The 25,589-nt window shown below is 43.0% G+C and overlaps 1 protein-coding gene and 1 pseudogene across 2 annotated transcripts in view; both read left to right on the plus strand.

Annotated features, from left to right (window-relative positions):
- SIPA1L1 (signal induced proliferation associated 1 like 1) overlaps window positions 1–25,589 on the plus strand; it is a 521,644-nt gene that overhangs the window by 64,102 nt on the left and 431,953 nt on the right. The gene's annotated exons all lie outside the window — the stretch shown is intronic.
- On the plus strand, window positions 17,591–18,437 carry LOC784735 (60S ribosomal protein L7-like; annotated as a pseudogene).

Here is a 25,589-nt window from a genome sequence, read left to right on the forward strand (position 1 = left end):
CTAAAGGAGATCAGTCCTGGGTGTTCATTGGAAGGACTGATACTGAAGCTGAAACTCCAGTACTTTGGCCACCTCATGTGAAGAGTTGACTCATTGGAAAAGACCCTGATGCTGGGAGGGATTGAGGGCAGGAGGAGAAGGGGACGACAGAGGATGAGATGGCTGGATGGCATTACCGACTCAATGGACATGAGTTTGGGTGAACTCCAGGAGTTGGTGATGGACAGGGAGGCCTGGCGTGCTGCAGTCCATGGGCTCGCAAATAGTCAGACACGACTGAGCAACTGAACTGAACTGACTGAACTGAGACACTGGTGACATTGAGAACCCCCTCACCAGCCTCAGATTGGCTCCTCCTGTTGTCTCTTGTTTGGTTGCTGCTGCTGCTGCTGCTGCTAAGTCACTCTAGTCATGTCCGATTCTGTGCGATCCCATAGACAGCAGCCTACCAGGCTCCGCCATCCCTAGGATTCTCCAGGCAAGAACACTAGAGTGGGTTGCCATTTCCTTCTCCAATGCATGAAAGTGAAGTCGCTCAGTCATGTCCGACTCTTTGCGACGCCATGGACTGCAGCCCACCAGGCTCCTCCATCCATGGGATTTTCCCGGCAAGAGTACTGGAGTGGGTGCCATTGCCTTCTCTGTCTTGTTTGATTAAGCTGCTACAATCCTATTTTCACATTCCCTTTGCTTCCAAAGGAAAACACAGGTTATGGAATATAAACTCTACCGTACCTAAATTCATTTTGCCTTATTCACTCTTGTCTCAGAGGAGGAAGGGACCATTTTTCTTTCCAAGTGTAACCATTTCCATCTCTTTTTGTCTCCTTTCATGTTCTTTTCTTAAGTCCCCCTGTCTCTCTTAATCTCTACTCGTCACTCTAAAAACATCTTTTAAATTTTCCTTCAACTTTGGCTCCCTTACAAAATCCCATTCTTTTGCTTCACTTCACTGCTAAAAATCTTAGGAGAAGGGACTTCCAAAGCCTTCCCTCTCTATGGCTAAAAATGAATTATTGGTGCTTCCCTGGTGGTCCAGTAGCTAAGACTCTATTCCCAGTGCAGGGGGCCCAGGTTCAATCCCTGGTCAGGCAACCAGGGGCTTCCCCTGTGGCTCAGCTGGTAAAGAATCTACCTGCAATGTGGGAGACCTGTTTTTGACCCCTGGGTTGGGAAGATCCTCTGGAGAAGGGAAAGGCTACCCACTCTAGGATTCTGGCCTGGAGAATTCCATGGACTATATAGTCCATGGGGTCACAAAGAGTTAGACATGACTGAGCGACCTTCACCAGGGAACTAGATCCCACATGCCACAACTGAAGATCCCTCACACTGTAGTGGAGACTGAAGATACCGTGTGCCACAACCGAGACCGAGCACAGCCAAATAAATAAGTAGATTTAAAAAGCTAATTATGAATACCTGGATCCAACCGACACCTTCCATCATGCCTTCTATCTGAACTTTGGTAACTTTAGACATTGTCGGCCCACCTTTCCCATCTTGGACTCTGGTCTCTCCTGACTTCCTGACATCACACTCTCCCATCTCTCTGACCCCATCGCAGCTCAGACTCTCCCCTGGCCCCTCCCTCCCTGCCTTGCCTTCGGATGCTGGTGCCTTCAGGTGTCCTCGTAGACTCTCTGCACCTTTCTTTGGGAAGCCTCTCCCACTTACATGGCTTCAATTACCTGTTATTTGTAATAGTAATTTGTTAATTATTTACATAACACCCAGTTGTTTTCCCCTGAACTTTTAGTCATCTTTTGGATGCCCTCCGATACAGGAACTTCAAGCTCAGTACGTCCAAAGCCAAAGCCACAATTGCCCCCATCCCCCTGACCAAACTCCCTTTCAGTAAAGTGCATCATCATAAATCCAAGTATTTGAAGCAGAACCTTAAACATATGGTCATTTCTATTATAAGCCTAAACTTTTGAAATAATTCTTAAAAATTTTGTTGTACAAAATTGGGCAATGAAAACCGTGGAGAAAATGAACACAACATTCAAAGTCTTCATTACTGCTAAGTCACTTTAGTCGTGTCTGACTCTGTGCGACCCCATAGATGGCAGCCCACCAGGCTCCCCCGTCCCTGGGATTCTCCAGGCAAGAATACTGGAATGGGTTGCCATTTCCTTCTCCAGTGCATGAAAGTGAAAAGTGAAAGTGAGGTCGCTCAGTTGTGTCCGACTCTTAGCAACCCCATGGACTGCAGCCTACCAGGCTCCTCCATCCATGGGATTTTCCAGGCAAGAGTACTGGAGTGGGGTGCCATTGCTTTCTCCGAAAGTCTTCATTCAGTTCCGTTCAGTTCAGTTGCTCAGTCATGTCTGACTCTTTGTGACCCCATGAATTGCAGCACGCCAGGCCTCCCTGTCCGTCACCAACTCCCGGAGTTCACTCGGACTCACGTCCATCAAGTCAGTGATGCCATCCAGCCATCTCATCCTCTGTCGTCCCCTTCTCCTGCCCCCAATCCCTCCCAGCATCAAGGTCTTTTCCAATGAGTCAACTCTTCACATGAGGTGGCCAAAGTACTGGAGTTTCAGCTTTAGCATCATTCCCTCCAAAGAAATCCCAGGGCTGATCTCCTTCAGAATGGACTGGTTGGATCTCCTTGCAGTCCAAGGGACTCTCAAGAGTCTTCTCCAACACTACAGTTCAAAAGCATCAATTCTTCGGTGCTCAGCCTTCTTTACAGTCCAACTCTCACATCCATACATGACCACAGGAAAAACCATAGCCTTGACTAGATGGACCTTTGTTGGCAATGTAAGGTCTCTGCTTTTCAATATGCTATCTAGGTTGGTCATAACTTTCCTTCCAAGGAGTAAGCGTCTTTTAATTTCATGGCTGCAGTCACCATCTGCAGTGATTTTGGAGCCCAGAAAAATAAAGTCAGCCACTGTTTCCCCATCTATTTGTAATGAAGTGATGGGCCCGGATGCCATGATCTTCGTTTTCTGAATGTTGATCTTTAAGCCAACTTCTTCACTCTCCTCTTTCACTTTCATCAAGAGGCTTTTTAGTTCCTCTTCATTTTCTGCCATAAGGGTGGTATCATCTGCATATCTGAGGTGATTGATATTTCTCCCTGCAATCTTGATTCCAGCTTGTGCTTCTTCCAGTCCAGTGTTTCTCATGATGTACTCTGCATATAAGTTAAATAATTAGTGACATTTTAAAAAGAGATAGAAACATAATAAAAATCATGGCATGGTCTTAAACATGTTCAATGGTTGCAAAACACATAAATAATAGAATAAATGTGGTACTTTCCAAAGACCTGAAGTTTCCGTGTGGACATGGGCTTTAGAAGGCTGCAGTTTGCAGGTTATTGTGAAGTGGTGGACGGATGCTTACTGGAAATTGGACAGAAGGTTGTACTCGGATATGGATGAGTGTGGCTCATAACCCATATGGTGACACAGCTGGTAGATATTTGAGGGTGCTAGTGTGTGTGCACACATGTGGATCATGTATTTATTTCTAAACTAGATGCAGTTTTCTGCTTTCACCTACTGTTTCTTAAGGGACAAGTATGCTCAAAATGTTCCCTAATATCTCAGTAGGGTCAAAACAAATTTGAATTTTCAAACTGAAGACTATAGTTGAACTACTGTGTCTTAATAAACTCTATCTTTTCATCCACAAAGACACTTGGTCGCCAATTCCCATGCATTTAGCTCCTCATCATATCTGTTCTCCATCCCTGCTGCTGTAATCCAGAAGTTCGTCACCTCCCATGGCAACAGCCACCCGTGTTCTTTGCACTGCACAGCCCCTCATGCCCCCATCAAAGGCCTGGGAACTGCCACGCCTGCAGTCATATACCTAAGCAAACATCAGTCGGTCAGGGCTGGTCCTGATCTGTGAGCCATTTGGTCATTGTAAGATGGGACAATGATAGCTTTCCAGTAGAGTTGTGCTGAGGATTAAAGGAGGAATCTATATAATCAGCATCAAGCATATAGAAGACATTCAGCAAGTGACTCTTCTTCTTCCCCTTTCCTATTTCTCCACTTACAAATAGAATTTAGGGAACTCCCTGGTGGCCTGGTGACTGGAGAGTTCTACACTTCCACTGCCAAGGGGCCAGGTTTGATCCCCAGCTGGGGAATTGAGATCCCACAAACTGTGCAGTACAGACAAAAACAAAATAAAATAGAAAAATAGGACTTAAAAGTATTAAGAATATGTGTAATGACTCTACACTTCCTGTAGCATTTAGCCAAATCCTTTGAGAAGGGCTTAGAATACCCTCTCAACCTGTATCTGGTAGGCAGAGCTTTTAGCCTTGTATTCTTTATCCCCAGTCCAGCTCCCAAGTCACCTCCTTTTTGAAATCCCAACTGCCTCCCTCACCCAGAAAAAAACTTTGTCTTGCCCCACGAACCCCACCAATCAGTACACACACACCTCTGGTGTGGCATCTCCTTAGATCTGTGTAATAGATGCTGTGTGTCACCTCCTAATCACCCAGAGCTCTCACCCTATTCTCCTTTACTAACAGAAATATTCAGGTATCTCCTCCTGCCTCCATGAGACTCAGGGACGGTAACACCATTCTCAGCATTCAAGGTAGAACCTGACTAGTCTGTGCCTATGAAATTTATCATTCCCTTTGCCTGAGATGAAGTTTGGAATGGGCACATGCCCCAGTTCAGTGAACTAAGACATGAAGGCACATCTGCTAGGGAATTTGGGAGAAGTGTTCTCTTTTCTTCAAAAAAAAAAAAAAAAATACAGGAAGAAACAGTTTCCTTCTTCCTTTGGATGTTGTGATATCTGATGTGATGACTGGAACTCCTGCAGTCATATTGTGTCTAGCCTGGTTTGGACACAAATACACATAAAGCATGGCAAATCCAAGAGTATTACAGAGAAGAGGAACTGAAATTCACCTGTCGTACTTCTGAACTATTTAATAATTGATAAAATAAATGTCTTCCTTGTTCAAGCCAATCTGATTAGGTTTTCTGTTGCTTATAGTGCAACACACCTTGATGAAAATTGACATTAGAATTATTTATGAGTCTCTCTCCCCAGTGATGTTGAGAACCCCAAAGAACTTCTTTGATTTGATATCCCCAGCACTCGGAAGCATATGCCACATACTGAATGCTTAGCAAATATTTGTCAGATATGTGTATGGACAGATGGATGGATGGTTGGATAGATGAATCTCCTGGCATCCTGCCTGTTTTCTTTTCCAGTGTCTGCTTCCTTCTCAAATATTCTGCTAATTATGGAATCTTGACATTAGATAAAAATCTAGGGGAGATAAGGTGTTTTGGCAGGAAGTCCAGAAAGCCATAAACAGAAAGGCAGCCAAGATTGGTATCCTGGGCGTGCTTCAAGGGTATCCAGATTCTTGTCAATGTTCCATAGCTGCTTCCAATCTCAACTCTGGCAACAGCCTAGAGAAGATAAGCTATATATAGGAAGGTGCCCATGCATTTAATCCAAGTAGCAAGGTCAACTCTGTGTAACAAAATTGGAGAATGATGACCTATATTCCCAAACCAGTAAAGTATCAACAAGCAGTCACTGAAGGGTCTGAAACACCAGCCAAAATTTCCTTGCAGACAGTAGTGTGCTGTGAACCAGCTCTTTGGAAGGCAAGCTGTGATTGGTAATGTTTGTCCTCCTTGTGTAAATTCACCCCCCATAGCTGATTTTAAGTAACCAAATGCTGAGCAGCTGGCTTGAGGGTATAAACTGGCTCCAGCACACTCTACCTACAGGGCAGCAGCAGCTCTGCTCAAGGGGCAAAATAAGCATTGGCCGGGGCCCTAGAATTCCAAACCACGTGGGGCTCTGGTTCCCTCTCTCAGGAGTGGCACCCCCATCTACCCAGGTACCCAAGGGCAAAAGTCAGAGAGAGCTACTCAAAGGCCCCCTCTGCCCACTTCTAAACAGTGATCAGGTCTGCTGTCTTCCAAAATATCCTTCAAACCCACCTGTTGACTTCCATCCCCTCCACTCCTGCCAAATCCAGGCTTTTATGATATCTGGCCCACACCTGATCTTTTTTTTTTTTTTTTTTTGTAAATTAATTTATTTTAATTGGAGGCTAATTACTTTGCAATATTGTAGTGGTTTTTGCCATACATTGACATGAATCAGCCATGGGTGTACATGTGTTCTCCATCCTGAGCCCCCCCTCCCACCTCCCTCCCCATCTCATCCCTCAGAGTCATTCCAGTGCACCACCCCTGAGCACCCTGTCTCATGCATTGTATCTGGACTGGTGATCTATGATATGATAATATGATAATATACATGTTTCAATGCTATTCTCTCAAATCATCCCACCCTTGCCTTCTCCCACAGAATCCAAAAGTCTGTTCCTAACATCTGTGTCTCTTTTGCTGTCTCACATATAGGGTCATCGTTGCCATCTTTCTAAATTCCATATATATGCATTAATATACTGTATTGGTGTTTTTCTTTCTGACTTACTTCACTCTGTATAATAGGCTCCAGTTTCATCCACCTCATTAGAACTGATTCAAATGCATTCTTTTTAATGGCTGAGTAATACTCCATTGTGTATATGTACCACAGCTTTCTTATCCATTCATCTGCCAACGGACATCTAGGTTGCTTCCATGTCCTAGGTGTTGTAAACAGAGCTGCGATGAACATTGGGGTACATGTGTCTCTTTCAATTCTGGTTTTCTCGCACACCTGATCTTCTAATTGTTCTCACTTCATCTGCTCTTGCTCCCCTGAGTAAGTGTAGTCATCACGTAGTGCCTAACTCATCCTCTGAAAATGCGAATCTGATTGTACTGGTCCACTGAAGAGAACTTCCAATGGCTCATGTAGCTTTAGGGCTATGACCAGTCCTCAGCGCTCTAGATGCAGCCCCACAGGCACAGCCCCACTTTTACCAGCATTAACCCAATACCCTGGCCCTAGCTTACTAGGCTTCAGCCTCTTTTGTGTTATTATGTTCCCTGCAATGAGTCTGCACTTTTTCATGCCTAGATTTATGCCTGGAGTCTTGTGTGTGTGTGCTGTGTCTTCTAGCATACACTAGGCTTTCTCTAGTTGTGGCAATCAGGGGCAACTCTCTAGTTCCAATTCACAGGCTTCTCGTGGTGGTGGCTTCTCTTGTTGCAGAGCATAAGGTCTAGGCACACGGGCTTCAGCAGTTGCAGCAGCTGGGCTCAGTAGTTGTGGCACATAGGCTCTAAAGTACAGAGGCTTCAGTAGCTGTGGCACATAGGCTTAGCTGCCCTGCAGCATGAGGAATTTTCCCAGCCCAGGGGTCAAATCCATGTTCCCTGCATTGGCAGGCAGATTCTTTTTTTTTTTTTTAAATTTTATTTTATTTAACTTTACAATATTGTATTGGTTTTGCCATATATCAAAATGAATCTGCCACAGGTATACATGTGTTCCCCATCCTGAACCCTTCTCCCTCCTCCCTCACCATACCATCCCTCTTGGTCATCCCAGTGCACCAGCCCCAAGCATCCAATATTGTGCATCAAACTTGGACTGGCGACTCATTTCATATATGATATTATACATATTTCAATGCCATTCTCCCAAATCATCCCACCCTCTCCCTCTCCCACAGAGTCCAAAAGACTGTTCTATACATCAGTGTCTCTTTTGCTGTCTTGTATACAGGGTTATGATCATGGCATCCGGTCCCATCACTTCATGGGAAATAGATGGGGAAACAGTGGAAACAGTGTCAGACTTTATTTTTCTGGGCTCCAAAATCACTACAGATGGTGACTGCAGCCATGAAATTAAAAGACGCTTACTCCTTGGAAGGAAAGTTATGACCAACCTAGATAGCATATTCAAAAGCAGAGACATTACTTTGCCAATAAAGGTCCATCTAGTCAAGGCTGTGGTTTTTCTGTGGTCATGTATGGATGTGAGAGTTGGACTGTGAAGCTGAGCGCTGAAGAATTGATGCTTTTGAACTGTAGTGTTAGAGAAGACTCTTGAGAGTCCCTTGGACTGCAAGGAGATCCAACCAGTCCATTCTGAAGGAGATCAGCCCTGGGATTTCTTTGGAGGGAATGATGCTAAAGCTGAAACTCCAGTACTTTGGCCACCTCATGTGAAGAGTTGACTCATTGGAAAAGACTCTGATGCTGGGAGGGATTGGGGGCAAGAGGAGAAGGGGACGACAGAGGATGAGATGGCTGGATGACATCACTGACTCGATGGACGTGAGTCTGAGTAAACTCTGGGAGTTGGTGATGGACAGGGAGGCCTGGCGTGCTGCAATTCATGGGGTCGCAAAGAGTCGGACACGACTGAGCGACTGATCTGATCTGATACAGGGTTATTGTTACCATCTTTCTAAATTCCAAATATATGCGTTAGTATACTGTATTGGTGTTTTTCTTTCTGGCTTACTTCACTCTGTATAATAGGCTCCAGTTTCATCCACCTCATTAGAACTGATTCAAATGTATTCTTTTTAATGGCTGAGTAATACTCTATTGTGTATATGTACCACAGCTTTCTTATCCATTCATCTGCCAATGGACATCTAGGTTACTTCCATGTCCTGGCTATTATAAACAGTGCTGCAATGAACATTGGGGTACACGTGTCTCTTTCCCTTCTGGTTTCCTCAGTGTGTATGCCCAGCAGTGGGATTGCTGGATCATAAGGCAGTTCTATTTCCAGTTTTTTAAGGAATCTCCACACTGTTCTCCATAGTGGCTGTACTAGTTCGCATTCCCACCAACAGTGTAAGAGGGTTCTCGTTTCTCCACACCCTCTCCAGCATATATTGCTTGTAGACTTTTGGATCGCAGCCATTCTGACTGGCATGAAATGGTACCTCATAGTGGTTTTGATTTGCATTTCTCTGATAATGAGTGATGTTGAGCATCTTTTCATGTGTTTGTTAGCCATCTGTATGTCTTCTTTGGAGAAATGTCTATTTAGTTCTTTGGCCCATTTTTTGATTGGGTCATTTATTTTTCTGGAATTGAGCTGTAGGAGTTGCTTGTATATTTTTGAGATTACTTGTTTGTCTGTTGCTTCATTTGCTATTATTTTCTCCCATTCTGAAGGCTGTCTTTTCCCCTTGCTTATAGTTTCCTTTGTTGTGCAGAAGCTTTTAATTTTAATTAGGTCCCATTTGTTTATTTTTGCTTTTATTTCCAATATTCTGGGAGGTGGGTCATAGAGGATCCTGCTGTGATGTATGTCGGAGAGTGTTTTGCCTATGTTCTCCTCTAGGAGTTTTATAGTTTCTGGTCTTACGTTTAGATCTTTAATCCATTTTGAGTTTATTTTTGTGTATGGTGTTAGAAAGTGCTCTAATTTCATTCTTTTACAAGTGGTTGACCAGATTTCCCAGCACCACTTGTTAAAGAGATTGTCTTTAATCCATTGTATATTCTTGCCTCCTTTGTCAAAGATAAGGTGTCCATAGGTGTGTGGATTTATCTCTGAGCTTTCTATTTTGTTCCATTGATCTATATTTCTGTCTTTGTGCCAGTACCATACTGTCTTGATGACTGTGGCTTTGTAGTAGAGCCTGAAGTCAGGCAGGTTGATTCCTCCAGTTCCATTCTTCTTTCTTAAGATAGCTTTGGCTATTCAAGGTTGTATTTCCATACTAATTGTGAAATTATTTGTTCTAGCTCTGTGAAGAATACCATTGGTAGCTTGATAGGGATTGCATTGAATCTATAAATTGCTTTGGGTAGTATACTCATTTTCACTATATTGATTCTTCCAATCCATGAACATGGTATATTTCTGCCGGGGACCAGCCTCGGCTGATCCAGGGTATTCAAAGCGGGGACAGCATCAGCGACCTATTTATTTAAATATTTTATCAAAGATATAAAGAGTAATAGGATGAGGATAGCTCAGTGAGGAAATTCAGTGGAGAAAAGAGGCTGAATAAACTTCCAAAGCAGGGAATTTACGTCACCTACGAAGGCCACAGGCGTCCTCCCGTTCTCCCAAAGGAGAGGAGACACTAAGGCCTCCCCGGTCGGATCTTAGAAGCCCAGGCAAAATTAGTAGGCTTGACGAGCTTCCCCGCCTCAGAGGAAAAATTCAGCTAGAAGGTGAAAGAAAGAACGACATGGGGAGACCAAGTTTTGGTGAACAAGGCCCGCACTTTATTTTCCAAAGTAGTTTTTATACCTTAAGTTGTGCATAGAGGATAAAGGGGGAAGGGGTGGAGTCATGCAAGGACAGCAGTTCCTGGTCCTAATCGAAGCCAGGCTTTCAAACTTATCATATGCAAAAGTTCAGGTGAATTACATCATCTTCTGGCCAGGAGGCCTGTTAACATTTTAAGAAACTTATCTTTCTCTAAAGGTGATTATTCCAAAGTCAGGCACCAGCCCCCAAAAAAGCATTGGACAAAGCTGCATTCCTATAGGGCAAAGGTGAGGTGGGCTCAATCAAGAAAAGAATTAACTCAAGGGTCCAAGGTTACAAACATTGAGGCTACTACTTACATTTCTATACGCCCATTATATCAATCAATACACTGCCAAGGACACAGTAGGTAAGGAGTATGGAGACTTAGCAGCAAACATTGGCCCAATAAGTGAAAAACCCTTCACCAATACAATTTCTAATCAATCTTTTAACTACTCAAAGGAATCTGTGTTTAGACAGTTTAGAACATCTCATGCCTCTCACAGTTGGGAGGCTCTGAACAATCACATGTGGCTGGAAAAACCTATTCAGGCAGGCTAGAGGATTTCCAAAGGAGTTTGTAGGTTAAACACTGTCACACCCAGGAATTATTAACTGGAGCTGTAAGCTAACTCTTTTTTCAGAGAGAGGTAGTGGGGGACAGCCCCCCTTAAAGTCAGAGGTGTAGGTGAAAGCACAAAGCAGAAAGTAGGCAGACTCTGGTTTTGGGGGTAGCTGCTTGAGAATTTCCAGGGGGACTCCTGAGGCTCGATCCCGCCTTTGCGTATGCCGAGCCTCCTTCCTCATGACCTTTGCCACGGGCGGAGCTCGCTCCCCGCATATTTCTCCATCTATTAGTGTCCTCTTTGATTTCTTTCACCAGTGTTTTATAGTTTTCTATATATAGGTCTTTAGTTTCTTTAGGGAGATATATTCCTAAGTATTTTATTCTTTCCGTTGCAATGGTGAATGGAATTGTTTCCTTAATTTCTCTATTTTCTCATTATTAGTGTATAGGAATGCAAGGGATTTCTGTGTGTTGATTTTATATCCTGCAACTTTACTATAGTCATTGATTAGTTCTAGTAATTTTCTGGTGGAGTCTTTAGGGTTTTCTATGTAGAGGATCATGTCATCTGCAAATAGTGAGAGTTTTACTTCTTCTTTTCCCATTTGGATTCCTTTTATTTCTTTTTCTGCTCTGATTGCTGTGGCCAAAACTTCCAAAACTATGTTGAATAGTAATGGTGAAAGTGGGCACCCTTGTCTTGTTCCTGACTTTAAAGGAAATGCTTTCAATTTTTCACAATTGAGGATAATGTTTGCTGTGGGTTTATCATATATAGCCTTTATTATGTTGAGGTATGTTCCCTCTATTCCTGCTTTCTGGAGAGTTTTTATCATAAATGGATGTTGAATTCTGTCAAAGGCTTTCTCTGCATCTATTGAGATAATCATATGGTTTTTATTTTTCAATTTGTTAATGTGGTGTATTACATTGATTGATTTGCGGATATTGAAGAATCCTTGCATCCCTGGGATAAAGCCCACTTGGTCATGGTGTATGATCTTTTTAATGTGTTGTTGGATTCTGATTGCTAGAATTTTGTTGAGGATTTTTGCATCTATGTTCATCAGTGGTATTGGCCTGTAGTTTTCTTTTTTGGGGGGATCTTTGTCAGGTTTTGGTATTAGGGTGATGGTGGCCTCATAGAATGAGTTTGGAAGTTTACCTTCCTCTGCAATTTTCTGGAAGAGTTTGAGCAGGATAGGTGTTAGCTCTTCTCTAAATTTTTGGTAGAATTCAGCTGTGAAGCCATCTGGACCCAGGCTTTTGTTTGCTGGAAGATTTCTGATTACAGTTTCAATTTCTGTGCTTGTGATAGGTCTGTTAAGATTTTCTATTTCTTCCTGGTCCAGTTTTGGAAAGTTGTACTTTTCTAAGAATTTGTCCATTTCTTCCACTTTGTCCATTTTATTGCCATATAATTGCTGATAGTAGTTTCTTATGATCCTTTGTATTTCTGTGTTGTCTGTTGTGGTCTCTCCATAGATTCTTAACCAGTGGATCATCCAAGAAATCTGCCTAGAGTTGTTATATGTGTTTTTTTGCCTTCCCTGGAAAGCTCTTCCCCTCCTTTCTTTATCTCCTCTATTCCTACTCATCCTTTAAGCCTTAGCTTAAAATCACCTCCTCCAGGAAGCCTGCCCTTGGATTCTCAGACAAGGGTCAGATCCTCTTGTTATCAATTCCAAAACATCCTGCATTTCTGCTTTCCAGTTACCCATTACCTGTCTTCCCCACCGGACCATCAGCTTTCTCACTGCTTATAGTGAAAAATGCTTGACTCTGAAGATGGCATTTTCCACATAGCAGCCAGAGTGGTCCTTCTGAAAGGCAAGTTGGTTCTTGTCACTCCTCTGTTCAAAATTTTGAATGACTTTGCAGCTCTCAGCGTAAACTTCAAAGTCTGTACCAGAGTCCTACATCTTCTGTTACTCTCATCATCTCTTACTCTGCTCCAGCCACACTGGCTTCCTTGCTTTCTTGACTATGATAAACATAACCCTGCTATAGGACCTTTGCATATGCTGTTTCTTCTGCAAGAAAACCACAAGGCTCATGCCCTCATTTTCTTCAGATCGCTGCTCACATGTTACCTTATCAGAGACACCTTAATGGCTTAACTTACTTAACTCTGATATGTGTTTTTCAGCACCACCAAGGAATCTCTGATTCTTAGCAGACACTGATTGGGTGTCCTACAAATTAAGTTCTGATACTATCTAACTGGGATGGTGTTATAACCCACAGGTTAAGGGCTCAGTCCCACAAGACTGATTCCACTTCATAAGCCAATCACAAGTCCAGATTGTTACCTGTGCTTCTGACTGAATGGCTATAAACTGGAGCTTCCTACAGCTCCCTCCTCAGTTTTAATTAATTTGCTACAGTGGCTCCCAGACAGCAGCAAAACACTTACCTACATTTACCAGTTTATTATAATGGACATTATAAAGAATAAAAATGAACTGCAGATGAAGTGGTACATAAGGTGAGGTCTGGAACGTCCCAAGGACAGGAGCTTCTGTCCCCATGCAACTGGGACGAGCAGCCTCCTGGCATTCACCAACTCCTAAACCCATCAAATCTCTCTCTCTCTTTGATTTACAGCATTGTGTTTGTTTCAAGTACACAGCAAAGTGATTCAGTTCACACACACACACACACACACACACACACACATACACATATGTCTTTTCAGCTTCTTTTCCTATATAGATTATTATATAACATTGGGTATTGACCTGAGCTCCTAAACTAGGTTCCAAATCTTATTGTTCAAGTGTTTTTATAGAGCTTAACCTACAGCTCCCTTCTTCCTAGTCCCAGAAGTCAGTGGGAGGGGTTGAAAGTTACATACCTTCCAATCTTAGCGTCTTTCTGGTGACCATCCCCATCCTGAGGACCTGTCTAGGGGCCCCACACTAAGTCACCTCATTAGCATAAACTCAGGTGGGCACAAGAGGGCTGCCTTTTGAATACAAGAGAAAGTCCATCACTCATGACATTCCAGGGATTCTAGGAGCTTTGTGACAGGTCTTGGGAACAAAGACTGTATCACATCCCAACTCATCAGTATCACTCCCCCTCGCCCTGCTTTTTATACCTTCTTAGCCTTTATCATGCCTGTGTGCTCAGTCGCTCAATCATGTCTGACTCTTTGTGACCCCATGGACTGCAGCCCACCAGGCTCTTCTGTCCATGTGAAGAAAATTGGAATAGGGTGCCATTTCCTACTCCAGGGGATCTGCCAGACCCAGGGACTAACCCATATCTCTTACATCTCTTGCACTGGCAGGTGGATTCTTTACCCCTAAGCCACTTGGGAAGCCTTTATCACCACATGACAAATGATTTCCTCATTGGTTCATTTGTTTATTGCTGGCTCTTCCTTTCTAGGAGATGAGCTCCAGGAGAGCAAGGACTTCCATCTATTTCTGATCACTGTTGTGCCCCTGCCATCCAGAACAGCACCTGGCTTAATAGTACTTCCTTATAATGATCTGTGCAATTGCTGCATCCTGGAAAGATTCATGGGAGAATCTCACAATGGCTCTGTACACTGCTGTTTATTTTTAGTTACACTGCCCTGGGGTGATACATTTACTTGTATTTTCTGGTAAAATCCTTCCAGCATTGGTCATTCTACTTTTCCACTATTTCTTCTTTGTGTGGGAAAAAGAGTCCCCCAGGTTATAGTTCTAGCACTTACCATGCACAGTTAGAAGCAGCTTTTGAGAAGAGAAAATGGAAAGGTTCAGGGATACTGTAAAACCTGCCTGTGGTTTGCCAGGCTCTGAGAAAGAAGAAAAGAGTTTAATACCAAAGGTCAGAGGCACAGTTTATTTTCTCTTCTTTCCCTCAGAAGAAATTACTTTTAAAGAACAGGCCCAGGTAATTTCTATCAGTGCATGCGTGCTAAGTTGGTTTAGTCATGTCCGACTCTTTGTGACCCCATGGACTGTAGCCCACCAGGCTCTTCTGTCCGTGGAATTCTCCAGGCAAGAATACTGGAGTGGGTTGCCATTCCCTTCTCCAGGGGATCTTCCTGACCCAGGGATCTAACCCCACATCTCCTGAGGCTCCTGACTCCTAGGGCTCTTGCATTGCATCAGATTCTTTACCAAGCCAGCAGGGAAGCCCATCAGGGGAATTTGAAAGTGAATAGAGTAACACACCCGTATTTGCTCAGGATGAGCCAATCAAAAGAGTTTCCTTTGTTCCTTCTTGTCTTAAGGAAAGGAGGGTGTCAGAGGGTAGGTGTGGCTTTCCGGGGTTCCTTTGAAAGGCCTTGAAAGAAGCAGATCAGATTTGGAAAGGGAGGTGGTTCCTGTCCGTTAGGAAGGGGGAGAAATCAGTCAGAGACAGAAACAGAGACGCATCTGATTTCTAACATTTCCATGAGAAATACCAGCTCCTGGTGAGCCTAGAGCTGAACCACTGCCGGCCACAGAAGCTGACTGGATGCTTCTTGGGCCAGTTCTACTGGCCCTTGTCCTTGTCAAACTTTGGTTCTGTTCTGACTTGCTGCTTTGGCTGCAGAAGTCCTTTGATGTCCTTCAGGCTCTGCTTTCCTATTTGTAAAGTGCAGCCTGGACTCTGTGCTCGAGTGCACAGGCTCTAGAACTCAACAGCTGGGGTTCTAATCCTGCCTCTGTCAGGTACCAGACTGCTGAGTGAGGCATGTTATTTAACTCTCTCACGTATAAGATGAGGAAGGGATGTGCCCACCATTTAAGCTTGTTAGAAGGATTAAGTGATGCCTTAGAACAGTGTCTGGACTTCCAGACTCCTTGGGCAGACTTGGGACAGACAGTGTCAGGACAGGCAGGGTCTGGATCCTGGAGGCCATGTGTGTGGTTCTTGTCACCAACTCACGTGTCCCTGGATGAGCTTTTTATCCAGAAACTTTACTTTCTGTCTTTACAAAATGATGGGCAACCATTGCTAACACACCTGCTCCGAGGCTTGTCTGGGTGGGAATGAGTCAGTGGGAGCAGGGAAGGGCCTTCCCAGGCAGGTGTAGGGACCAACAGAGAAGCTTGACAATGGTGTGCAAGCCCGCTCTTGGCCTGACTGCGTGTTTAGTCCTAGCGTGGGGAAGGGGATAGTGTTGCCACATGACGATGTTAGGAGATAGGCACACAGGTCAGAGATGAAGATTCCCAGACTACAGCCAGGATATGTGCACTCTGGAGACAAGAAGAAAAAAGCAACAAACTCCCATGCATGCTGTCCTATGGCACCAATACATGTTCTCCAACCACCTGAAGAATTTGCTTGCAGGATAGCAATGAAAACAGTGGCCTTCCTTGTTGGGCAAGGACTGGACAATGTTTGTGAATGAAGAAAAAAAAAAGAGAGTAGAGGGAAAAGAAAGCTTACAGGTTCCATCGGAAAATGCCTTATGTCTCATGGAGGCAGCAGAGGCTCTGGCTGTTGTTCAATGGGAGGGGCTGGCTGCAGAGCATCAGGGAGAGCTCAGAGCCCTCAGAGTGCCAGCTGTGGTCACAGAGGGTGGCATGAACTATAGCCAAGGGAACGAGTGATGCTAGGCTGCGTTCCAGGAAGACCCCAGCTCTGTGGGAGGAGGGAAACACATGCTGGGCCTCTGCTGCTCCTTACAGCTGGCAGGTTACAACCCCCTGCCATGGGCACACAGCCGGCCTCTACTGCCTCTACTACAGGCAGAGCCTGTAAAAACAACCGCTGAAGCCATCACGCTGTCCACTTGGGGAAGAGACTTGGATTTTAATCAGAGATGGTTGAAGTACAGTTGTATCTGACTGTTTGTAACCCCATGGACTGTAGTCTGCCAGGCTCCTCTGTCCTTGGAATTCTCTGGGCAAGGATACTGGAGTGGAAAAAAAAAAAAAAAAGGAATACTGGCGTGGGTTGCCATTCCTTTCTCCAGGGGGCATTCCCAACCCAGGGATCAAACCCAGGTCTCCTGCATTACAGGCAGATTCTTTACCATTTGAGCCACCAAGGAAGCCTGATGGTTGAAAGACCCATAAATAAATGTGAGGAAAAGGACTCAGAACAAAAGTCCAATGAAGGAGAAGAGGGAAAGGATGGGGATAAAGATAGAAGGAGGCTGCATGCAATTCACAATGGGAACAATTTGTGCTGGTGGCCGAGGTGGAAGAAACTCAGTCCTGCATGAATTAGCAACTCAGGGAAGCTGAGGACACAAGTACAAAATAATGCCAAGACAGCTGTAAAGCAAAATCAACTAGTACAAAATAATGAAAAACTCCAAAGAGGGATTACACAGAAGGAAGGAATATTTTAAGCAGTTAGTGAAGGCTGCTAGAAGAAGTGAGCTCTGAGCAAGGCGGAGTTGAAGCAGATGAGAAATGTACACTGAGAGAGATAGAAGGTTAAGGTAACATTTCAAAGGAGGTTGACTTTCTTCTTTTAACTCAAGTATGGAAGCCTGAGTGCTAAAGAATTGATGCTTTTGAATTGTGGTGCTAGAGAAGACTCTTGAGAGTCTCTTGGACTGCAAAGAGATAAAACCAGTCAATCCTTAAGGAAATCAACCCTATAATATTCATTGGAAGGACTGATGCTGAAGCTCCAATACTTTGGCCGGCTGATGTGAAGAGCCAACTCATTGGAAAAGACCGTGATGCTGGAAAAGATTGAAGGCAAAAGGAGAAGAGGGCAACAGAGGATGAAATGGTTAGATAGCATCATTGACTCAATGGACATGAATTTGAGCAAACTCCAGAGATAGTGAAAGACAGGGAAGTCTGACATGCTGTAATCCCTGGGGTTGCAAACAGTTGGACATGACTTAGCAACTGAACAGCAGCAACGTAGTTGATCTACAATGTTGTGTTAATTTCTACTGTAGGCTCTTTTCTGGCTGGAACCATGGAAGGTGCAGAAGAGAAGAAAAAGTTTTCTGCTGTGCCAGAAACCCTTAAGAAAAAGCGGAAGAATTTCACAGAGCTTAAGATCAAGCGACTGAGAAAGAAGTTTGCCCAAAAGATGCTTCGAAAGGCAAGGAGGAAGCTTATCTATGAAAAAGCTAAGCTTTACCACAAGGAATACAGGCAGATGTACAGAACTGAAATTCGAATGGCTAGGATGGCACAAAAAGCCGGCAACTTCTATGTACCCGAGGAACCCAAATTGGCGTTTGTCATCAGGATCAGAGGTATCAACGGTGTAAGCCCAAAGGTTCAAAGGTGCTGCAGCTCCTTCGCCTCCAGCAGATATTCAACGGCACCTTTGTGAAGCTCAACAAGGCATCAATTAACATGCTGAGAATTGTGGAGCCATACATTGCATGGGGTACCCCAATCTGAAGTCTGTAAATGAATTGATTTACAAGCATGGTTATGGCAAAATCAACAAAAAGCGAATTGCCCCGACAGACAACGCATTGATTGCTCGATCTCTTGGGAAATATGGAATCATCTGTGTGGAGGATCTGATTCATGAGATCTATACCGTTGGAAAATGTTTCAAAGAAGCAAACAACTTCCTGTGGCCCTTTAAATTGTCTTCTCCACAAGGTGGAATGAAGAAAAAGACCACCCATTTTGTAGAAGGTGGAGATGCTGGCAACAGGGAAGACCAGATCAACAGGCTTATTAGAAGGATGAACTAAGGTATCTACCAGGATTATTTTTGTAATCTGGTTAATAAACAATTGAAACAAATTGAAATGTAAAAAAAAAAAATTCTACTGTAGAACAAAGTGATTCAGTTATACATGTATATACATCTTTTATATGTTTTCCATTATAGCTTATCACAGGATATTGAATACAGTTCCCTGCACTTGTAGGAGCTTGTTCTTACTTCGTTGTTTGCATCTGCTAACTCCATCCCTCCCTCACACTGCCTCAAAAGGAGGCTGAGTTCTGCAGTATGATGAATGGGAAAGACAAACTTGGATGTGAATCCCAAAGCTTGATTTACAGCTCTGTGACCTGGGGGTTCTCTCAATTTGACTTCCCTGCACCACAAAGTAAACATTATAATACCTTCTTCTTGGGTATTATGAAGAATAAATAAGATAATGTATACCAGCAGGGACAGCATTGTGCTCAGTATGCAGTAGGCACTTGCTGCTGCTGCTAAGTTGCTTCAGTCGTGTCCAACTCTGTGCAACCCCATAGACGACAGCCCACCAGGCTTCCCCGTCCCTGGGATTCTCCAGGCAAGAACACTGGAATGGGTTGCCATTTCCTTCTCCAATGCATGAAAGTGAAAAGTGAAAGTGAAGTCCCTAGTACCTGCTAATTCCCTTTCTCTTTCAAGACTTTCATATAAGCCCATTGTTCAGGCTTCAAGCAGCATAAAGTCGTGCTCTTTCACAACTAGTAGAGGTCATTACTTGCTCCAGAGTTATCCTATGGTCTCAGGTTCTAAAAAGAAAGTAGCTGAAAAGAGAGTGAAAATATAAAAAATGGAGTTGTGACAAAGCAATCATTGTACTGGAACTTCCTGTTTGTCTATTTCCTCCAGCTTCTTGAGAATGGAAACCATGTGTTATACGCCCAGCATTCAGCCCAGTGTCTGGCACACAGTTAAATCTCCATAAATATTTTCTAAATGAATGGAGACAGGTGAGGAAAAATGGGGAGATGACCAAAGAATTAGATGTGATTATCTGGAAAGCATTTTGAGGAACTGAGTATAAGAACAAAAAAACAAAAGCATATAAACAAGGGAGAGAAGAATGTCTTTAAAAACTGAAGAGGATTAGAAAGACCACCATAAATACATAGTAAATAACAAAAGAAGAGAGCAAGGACGGAAATGCGAGAAACAAGGAGAGAGAATGAGAGAAATGGAGGAATCACCCCCAACTTGTAAAAGCCACAGGGATTCTGCAACCTAGAGCAGCTGGGTCCTGTGTAAAAGTTTAGAGAAGGCAAAGGACTTTTTCAGTTATAGGAGGAAGAACAAGGAAGACACATCCTTTTGTTTGCTTGGAGCAAGATGTGTAATGATAGCAGATGAAAGAGAAAACAGAGCTACTGGGTCTTGCAAGCCTCCTGCCTCCTGCGCAGAGAGGAAGTTCTTTGTCCTGGAAGGCGAGCTGCAGGAGGTGGTGAGCATGAACGGAAGCCAGGAGTCCAGAGCTCTGAGCATCGCAGGTCGATCTGCGTCTCTCAACCCAAGTAAGCTATGTCATCCCAGATGTCAGAAGGAACTCATTGCAGATAAACTTGCTGCCCTCATCTTGTCATCTTTGACAGGCCCCAAAGACCTGGAATGCTGCTTTAAAAAAAAAAAAAATTGTATCTGTTTATTTTTGGTTGCACTGGGTCTTCATTGCTGCAAGGGCTTTTTCTAGTTTGCAGTGAGCAGGGGCTACGCTTCGTTGTGCTGTGTGGGCTTCTCATTGCGAGGGCTTCTCTTGCTGTGAAGCGCAAGCTCTAGGTACTCGGGCTTCAGGTGCTGCAGCAGGCAGGCTCGGTAGCTGCGGCTCTCAGACTCCAGAGCTTGTACTCAGTAGTGGCGACACACAGGTTTAGTTGCTCCGTGGCATGTGGAATCCCCCTGGACCAGGGATAGAGCCCATGTCCCCTGCATTGGCAAGCGGATTCCTATCTGCTGTACCACCAGGGAAGTCCTGGAATGCTGCTGTTAAACTCGAGAGGAGCAAAGAATAAAAATGAGATCTCAATATAGCTCACTCCAGTTGTTTGCAAATTATGTTTCTCAGATCCCTCCTGAGGCTTTTTTTTTTTTTAATACAGTCTGAAATTACAGAAATCAAATATAGAAAATGAGTCAAAGCAAAGATACTCTGGGTGTCATAGGGAAAGGAAGCTAGGAACACCCCCATTTTGTCCCCTTCTTTCCCTGGAAACGGAGTACACCCCAAGGCACTCTAATGAACCCTAGAGTGAAAACCACCTCTTTAGATCAGGAAAGTTGACATTTGCTGAATAAATCACTTGTTAGCTCCTCTAAAGGAAGCAGCAGACCCTGGAGGCTAGCCAGCAAGGGTTGCCTAGGAGAAAATAAGGACAGACTAGCCTCACTTCCTTTTCCATAGGCTACGGGTGGAATGTTACAGCAGATTTCATCTAGATTTGAGCGATATGCATCACAACATCTCTCATGATAATCTTACAAAGTGAAGTCTCTGTGATGACGCCATTGGGTGGATGCTACACTATTAAGACCATCCTCCAAAGGTTGTTGGTTAATGGGTTAATGCAAACCTTGGGGGAATTTCTTTCTTTCTTTCTTCCTTTTTTGATTTTGACTTAAAAAAATTTTTTTATAGTTGAAGGGTAATTGCTTTACAGAATTTTGTGGTTTTCTGTCATACATCAATATGAATCAGCCATAGGTACACCCTTGTACACCAATGTAAAATGTACAATTAGTTTGTTCAACATCACATTGCTAGCAAGTGGAAGAGTGAGGACTGTGCCTAATGATTGCCAAAAACTTGGCTATTAGCCAGATGAGGACATTGGTGATGTTCATGACATGAAACTATCAAGGATAAGAGATAAGTCAGATAATAAAATTGTCATTCAGAAGGTCAACAGCTCAAAATGATAGACTACATTGAAAATAATGAATGTAAACAGAATGAATAACTGAAGGTCTAAGACAAAACAAAAACAACAGCAAAGCAAACTCAGTTACATAAATCCAAGTTGAGAGGGATATGGCTTAACAACAGTGTGTGTAAAAGAAGGGGTTTTAATTAAAGACAGACTTGTTATGAGTAAATGGTGAAATACAGCTGCCAAAAATGTTAACATGAACTTGAGTCATATTAATAGGCTTAGAGGGTCCCCAGCCAAGTCACGTCCAAGTCTGCTGGGACCTGCAGGGTTCGTTGTCATATCTACAGGATTCTGCGCTGGGAATCACATTATAAGAGGGATGGTGTTAGAAATTCAGTTGAGATGGTTAGAAGTGTGGAAGTAATCTGGGAATACTTATCTTAGAAAGAAGTAGGCAGTGGGAATAAGAGAGCTATTTTCAAGCATATAAAGGGCCACTGCTCAGGTTGCTACTTACGACAGGAGTATTCTGTGCTTTAGTAGAGAACCAGCCTTAGAGACACTTTGGTTTTGTATGTTTTCAACACTTATGACCAATAGGAGCCCCAGGACCTGGCTACCAGATGGAGTTTCCAAAGCTACATTTTGAACAAGTCTTTGGAGAGTTTCAGGTAAAGATGGCAAGAAGACCTGATTCCCTGATTAATATGCAATAATAAGCAAATAATAAAGCCTACCCCTCCAAACAAAACCAACCAACTAAACAATAAACATACAATCAAGCTTCACTAACAGCAGCAAAACAAGGAGACGTGCAACTTCTTGCCAGAATTTTTTTAAAGCCTTAAGAATAAAATCCAGTTAGCCAGGGGATGAATAGCTAAACTAGTAAAAACACACACAAAACCCTGCACAGAACTCAATGCTAGGTGACAATAGAACGGTGTTTACCATGTTCTCAGAGAAAAGATTTGTGATTTAACAATTGTATCCAAAAAAAAAAAAAACAATTGTATCCAGGTTATCCTTCAAGAACAAAGACCGTAGGCAAATAGTCTCAAGCACGCAAGAGCTCAATATACTTTACCATGGGTTCTTCTTGAATAATTATTGATCAATAAAGTTGAAATGCAAGACACTAGAAGAGGACTCAAAATAAAGTTAAAAAAGGAAAAAGAATCAGAAATTAGCATTGAATCCTATGGATGTATTCTATAAATGTCTTAAATGTCAATGTAAATGTTAAAACCTTGACAGGATAAATTTAATATAATCAAAATTCAGTAGCATTCAGAGGGGAACTGGGAACAAGCTATGAATGTATACTAGGAAATCAAAAATATCTAAAATTAAAACAGTTCAAGAGCACTTTAACCTGTTAAGTTTTGTTTTGAATAATATTTTCATCTCAATTGTAGGGATTCTTTGAGGAACCAAGATCTTGAGTGGTGAAGATACATTTATCTGAAGTTTGGCGTTTTCCTCTTTTCACTTCAATTTCATTTATTTCTTTTTTTCCTTTTTTTTTTTTAGTAATATTAGATTTAATGCTTTGCTAAAAATAGCATGGATAGTGTGGTAGATACAATAGATTGGACTATTACATCTCTTCAGTTTTAGCCTACTCTGTCTTCTTCTTCAGGGGCTGGAATGATACAGTGGATCTGTATTTCCAGACCCTTTCTCTCTCTTTTTTTCCACATCATGTAGCATGTAGAATCTTAGTTCCCCGACTAGGGATTGTACCCATACCCCCTATATTGAAAACACAGACTCTTAACTACTGGACGGCCAGGGAAATCCCTCTTCAGACTCTCTTGCAGCTCCTATTCCAACAAAAATTTAGGGGTCACCAATCAGATGCACTTTCTGTAGGATGAACTCAGGACAGAGTTCAGTGAGGATAGGTGGTGTCACTGGGGCTTCAGCAGTCGCATTATGGCTCTGGAGCCCAAAATTCCACTGGGGCTCTGACTCCTGCATTATAGCTAAGGCAACCCCGTGGTTCCTGGAACCAAAACTGAGAAGTAAGGTGATCACTTTGTCGTGGCTGGATTGCACTGGGATAGTATATTATAATTTCCTGTGGCTCCTGTAACAAATTGCCACAAATTTGGTGGCTTAAAACAAAAGAAAATGATTGTATTATAGTTCTGGAGGCCAAAAGTCTGAAATTAGTATCCTTGAGCTGAAATCGAGGTATCAGAAGGTTATTCCTTGCTTCTTCTATCTTCTGGTGGCAGACAGCCTTCCTTGGCTTGTGCCCATATCACTCTAATCTCGGCCTCCATCTTCAGTTGCCTTTTTTGGTCTGTGTTAAATCTCTCTCTCCTTCTACTTATAAGGATACATTCACTTGTATCGATGTCTTTAGGGTCCACCCTGATAATCCTGAATAATCCTCTCTCAAGATCACATCTGTGGAGAGTCTCTTTCTAATAAGGTAATATTGACAGGTTCCAAGGATTAGGATGTGAATATATTTTAGGACTGTGTTTTAGTATACCATAAATGGCATGAACAGTATGAAAAGGCAAAATGATAGGATACTGAAAGAGGAACTCCCCAGGTCAGTAGGTGCCCAATATGCTACTGGAGATCAGTGGAGAAATAACTCCAGAAAGAATGAAGGGATGGAGCCAAAGCAAAAACAATACCCAGCTGTGGATGTGACTGGTGATAGAAGCAAGGTCTGATGCTGTAAAGAGCACTATTGCATAGGAACCTGGAATGTCAGATCCATGAATCAAGGCAAATTGGAAGTGGTCAAACAAGAGATGGCAAGAGTGAATGTTGACATTCTAGGAATCAGCGAGCTGAAATGGACTGGAATGGGTGAATTTAACTCAGATGACCATTATATCTACTACTGTGGGCAGGAATCCCTCAGAAGAAATGGAGTGGCCATCATGGTCAACAAAAGAGTCTGAAATGCCGTACTTGGATGCAATCTCAAAAACGACAGAATGATTTCTGTTCGATTCCAAGGCAAACCATTCAATATCACAGTAATCCAAGTCTATGCCCCAACCAATAATGCTGAAGAAGCTGAAGTTGAACGGTTCTATGAAGACCTACAAGACCTTTTAGAACTAACACCCAAAAAAGATGTCCTTTTCATTATAGGGGACTGGAAAGCAAAAGTAGGAAGTCAAGAAACACCTGGAGTAACAGGCAAATTTGGCCTTAGAATATGGAATGAAGCGGGGCGAAGACTAATAGAGTTTTGCCAAGAAAATGCACTGGTCATAACAAACACCCTCTTCCAACAACACAAGAGAAGACTCTACACATGGACATCACCAGATGGTCAACACCGAAATCAGATTGATTATATTCTTTGCAGCCAAAGATGGAGAGGCTCTATGCAGTCAGCAAAAACAAGACCGGGAGCTGACTGTGGCTCAGATCATGAACACCTTATTACCAAATTCAGATTGAAATTGAAGAAAGTAGGGAAAACCACTAGACCATTCAGGTATGACCTAAATCAAATCTCTTATGATTATACAGTGGAAGTGAGAAATAGATTTAAGGGCCTAGATCTGATAGATAGAGTGGCTGATGAACTATGGAATGAGGTTCGTGACATTGTACAGGAGACAGGGATCAAGACCATCCCCATGGAAAAGAAATGCAAAAAAGCAAAATGGCTGTCTGGGGAGACCTTACAAATAGCTGTGAAAAGAAGAGAAGCGAAAAGCAAAGGAGAAAAAGAAAGATATAAGCATCTGAATGCAGTTCCAAAGAATAGCAAGAAGAGATAAGAAAGCTTTCCTCAGTGATCAATGCAAAGAAATAGAGGAAAACAACAGAATGGGAAAGACTAGAAATCTCTTCAAGAAAATTAGAGATACCAAGGGAACATTTCATGCAAAGATGGGCTCGATAAAGGACAGAAATGGTATGAACCTAACAGAAGCAGAAGATATCAAGAAGAGGTGGCAAGAATACACAGAAGAACTGTACAAAAAAGATCTTCACGACCCAGATAATCACGATGGTGTGATCACTGACCTAGAGCCAGACATCCTGGAATGTGAAGTCAAGTGGGCCTTAGAAAGCATCACTACGAACAAAGCTAGGGAGGTGATGGAATTCCAGTGGAGCTATTTCAAATCCTGAAAGATGATGCTGTGAAAGTGCTGCACTCAATATGCCAGCAAATTTGGAAAACTCAGCAGTGGCCACAGGACTGGAAAAGGTCAGTTTTCATTCCAATCCCAAAGAAAGGTAATGCCAAAGAATGCTCAAACTACCTCACAATTGCACTCATCTCACACGCTAGTAAAATAATGCTCAAAATTCTCTAAGCCAGGCTTCAGCAATACACGAACCGTGAACTTCCTGATGTTCAAGCTGGTTTT

Source organism: Bos taurus, chromosome 10, assembly GCF_002263795.3.
Source record: "Bos taurus isolate L1 Dominette 01449 registration number 42190680 breed Hereford chromosome 10, ARS-UCD2.0, whole genome shotgun sequence".
Classification (NCBI taxonomy): Eukaryota; Metazoa; Chordata; class Mammalia; order Artiodactyla; family Bovidae; genus Bos; species Bos taurus.